The following is a 3852-nucleotide window of genomic DNA, read 5'->3' on the forward strand; positions in this document are numbered from 1 at the left end:
GCTTAAAACTCAACATTCAGAAAACGAAGATCATGGCATCTGGTCCCATCACTTTATGGGAAATAGATGGGGAAACAGTGTCAGGCTTTATTTTTCTGGGCTCCAAAATCACTGCAGATGGTGACTGCAGCCATGAAATTAAAAGACACTTACTCCTTGGAAGGAAAGTTATGACCAACCTAGATAGCATATTCAAAAGCAGAGACATTACTTTGCCAACAAAGGTTCGTCTAGTCAAGGCTATGGTTTTCCCTGTGTCATGTATGGATGTGATAGTTGGACTGTGAAGAAGGCTGAGTGCCGAAGAATTGATGCTTTTGAACTGTGGTGTTTGAGAAGACTCTTGAGAGTCCCTTGGACTTCAAGGAGATCCAACCAGTCCATTCTGAAGGAGATCAGCCCTGGGATTTCTTTGGAAGGAATGATGCTCAAGCTGAAACTCCAGTACTTTGGCCACCTCATGCGAAGAGTTGACTCATTGGAAAAGACTCTGATGCTGGGAGGGATTGGGGGCAGGAGGAGAAGGGGACGACAGAGGATGAGATGGCTGGATGGCATCACTGACTCGATGGACGTGAGTCTCAGTGAACTCCGGGAGTTGGTGATGGACAGGGATGTCTGGCGTGCTGCGATTCATGGGGTTGCAGAGTCGGACATGACTGAGTGACTGATCTGATCTGATCTAATCTGATATGTATATGTACCATGTCCTCATTCATTCCCCTGTTGATGGATACTATGTTGCTTCCACATTATGGCTATCATAAACTGTGCTGCAATAAGCAATGCGGTGCATGTGTCTATTTGAATCATGTTTTTCTCTGAATGCCCAGTAGTGGGACTACAAGTCTTTTTTCTCCTTGGGTAGATTTATTCCCAAATACCTTATTCTTTTGATGTGATGGCAAATGGGGTTGTTTACACAATTTCTTTTTCTGATCTTATGTTGTTAGTGTGTAGGAATGCAATAGATTTCTGTGTATGAATTTTGTATCCTGAAACTTTACCAAATTGATTGATGAGCACTAGTATTTTTCTGGTGGCATCTTTGGAAATTTCTATGTATAGTATCATGTCATCTGCAAGCAGTGACAGTTTTACTTCTTTTCCAACTTGGATTACTAATAATTTTATTTCTTTTTCTTCTCTGATTGCCATAGCTAGGACTTCGAAAACTATGTTGAATGAAAGGGGAGAGATTGGGCATCCTTGTCTTGTTCCTGATCTTAGAAGAGATGCTTTCATTTTTGTATGATTTAGGTCATCTATTACCTTTATCATGTTAAGATGTTATTTCTATGCCCACATTCTGGAGAGTTTTTATCATATATGAGTGCTGAATTTTGTCAACAGCTTTTTCTGCCCATATTGAGATCTTACTGTTTTTATTTTTCAACGTGTTGATATGGTATATCACATTGACTGATTTGTAGATATTGGAAAAATCCTTAAATAATTAGGTTAAATCTGAATTGATCATGTTTATGACCCTTTTGTTAAGCAGTTAGAATGGGGAAACAGGGTCCAAGACAACAGTCAGAAGAACTGGTGACAACAAAAAGAGGAGAAGCCACAGACCAGACTGAGAAACTTTAGAGGGAAAACACACTCCCTTCCCTGATTGGTTCTGGCTGTAACCAATGAAGCAAATGCTGATACAATCCTTTATTTGCATAGGGCATAAACCAATCAGACCCCTGGGATAGTGCAATCCACTATTTTCATAGGGCATAACCAATCAGGTCCCAGGAACCTGCTCAAAGGAGGAAACAAGGGATATAGAAGAGGAAAGCCAAAATGGGACAGGATCCGCCTACTTAGGCTCATCTGCTCTCACACCTTGATGATGTACTGTTTGCTCCTTGCCCAATGAATCTTGCCTGCTTGAGCTGTAACAGCTGGCCTGCCATTTCAATTCTTTGCTAAGATGAGACAGAACCAAAGAAGAAGAGCCAACTTGGCATCTTGGTGCAGCGACTCAAATCACCTAGCTTGCATCAGCGAAGGTAAGGGTCTTCCTTACCTTCCTTACCTTCCTTACCTTACCCTATGGCTTGAAGGACCTTAACCTCCTTTCCTCCTTCTTCTCCACAGCCCCTGCCCCCCACCCCACCGCCCATCTATCTACCCTGTGTAATACATTGGGAAGGTTTCTGCATCTAATGCCTCCACCACAGGTTTTCATCGCTTGTCTCCTTGAAGCTTCTGCAAATACACGAGTGGCAGTGGGAGTGATTGAAGAACTCTAGCCAGGGTTACTCTCTGATGTGTTCTCAAGTCCCCTGTAGCTACTGCCCAAGTAGATGAGGGTTCTCCTTTTCTTTTTTCTGTTTCTTCTTTAAACTGAAGATTAGAGCAATTGAAATTGTACAGGAATGGATCATGCATTTAACAGCACTTAAGTTGCCTACTGTTGAAAGATTCCTGTGACAGGAAAAGGGGGGCATGGAATGTACCAAACACTTAATGTCTACCCCAAGCAAGGCAACTTCCATGCAGCTGAGGCACACATTGGTTTAAGCAAAACACTGAGACCACTTCCTCTTGGCCTCCATCTTCTGCATAGGACTACAAGTTGGAGTTCTTAGTTTCTTTTCCCTATCTGGTTTGACTTTCTGCTCAGCATGTCTTGGTCCCCTGCTCCTCCTGCTTCTTCTTCCCTCTATGCTATGTTGCAAGTGATTTGGGGAAGTTGGACAGTATTTTCCTAAAGACCTGTATATTCCAGGAGGCCTATGGAAATGCATGTTGCTGTTGTGGTTTCTTTGGAGGTCAGCTGGACAGGTGGCCCCCAGGAACTTCATCTCAGAAAATTCTCCCAGGCTGCAGGGTCTCTATTGTGCCTAACAGGTCAAAAACCTCGGTCCTCCACCTCCCATATCTCTTAAGACACTTGAGAGCACAATGTATGCCATGCTGCAAATCCAAATGATCCACAGGCACACAAACAATCCTAGAAATTCACCTATTGAAAGCCTCTCTGAGGGGGCAATTCTGCTCATCCGAGAAGCCCTCATCACTTTGGGAATTCTGCCTATGTACCATTTAGGTCCAAGTTTTACAGGTATATCTCTTACACCTGGGGAAATTTCCCCTAGACCAAAATGTCTCCCTGCTACTTTGAGCCTCCAGAGCACTTCCCATATTCCTTTTGAGTAAATCCCTTTCCCCTGGTCTCTGAGAATCCTACTGACAAACCTGTCGTGGACTTGGACATGCACCCTTTGCAGACAAGGACTCTTTAACCAGGTAGAGGCAGTTCTCAGGCCTTTAAATGAGTCAACAAATTTGTTTTTCTATCACTATTTCTGTTATCAATTATAGTGGACTCATAAATGGGATTTGATGAATAAGAACTTGAGCAAACTCTGGAAGACGGTGAGGGAGAGGAAATCCTGGTCTGTTGCAGTCCATGGGGCCATGAAGAGTTGTGCATGACTTGGTGATTGAACAACAGCATAAATGGTATAATCCCACAATTGAAAATACCTGGCCTGCTACTATGTCGGGTTTTGGGATCCCCATGATATAGTACAGATGGACCTCCCAGTTTATAGATGCTGTCTTGGGTGGCTCTACACCATGGCATTTATTCCCACTATGGCTGGATGGCCCTGATTCTTACCCAATTAAAGACTCATCACCACTAATGGATGGAGAGCACTGTACTCTGACAAAGAGGCCTTAAGAAGCTTGGGCTGTCTTGAGTCTGGCATCATTCTGACCCAGGACACCAGCTTTCAGTTTGCAACCAAAATGGACACCTTCACTGACCTGGGGAAGACCAACTCTCAGTCATTGTATACAGTTGGGAAGGCCTCTCATTCAGATTTACCTGATATTGACCATGGT

General features: G+C 43.4%; 1 pseudogene; it reads right to left on the reverse strand.

Annotated features, from left to right (window-relative positions):
* The window catches only part of LOC104993815, a 181208-nt pseudogene extending 177683 nt beyond the window's left edge, over nucleotides 1-3525 (reverse strand).
* Between the last annotated feature and the right edge of the window lie 327 nt (nucleotides 3526-3852).

The sequence above is a fragment of the Bison bison genome, unplaced genomic scaffold (genome assembly GCF_000754665.1).
Source record: "Bison bison bison isolate TAMUID 2011002044 unplaced genomic scaffold, Bison_UMD1.0 scf7180017864246, whole genome shotgun sequence".
Lineage (NCBI taxonomy): Eukaryota > Metazoa > Chordata > Mammalia > Artiodactyla > Bovidae > Bison > Bison bison.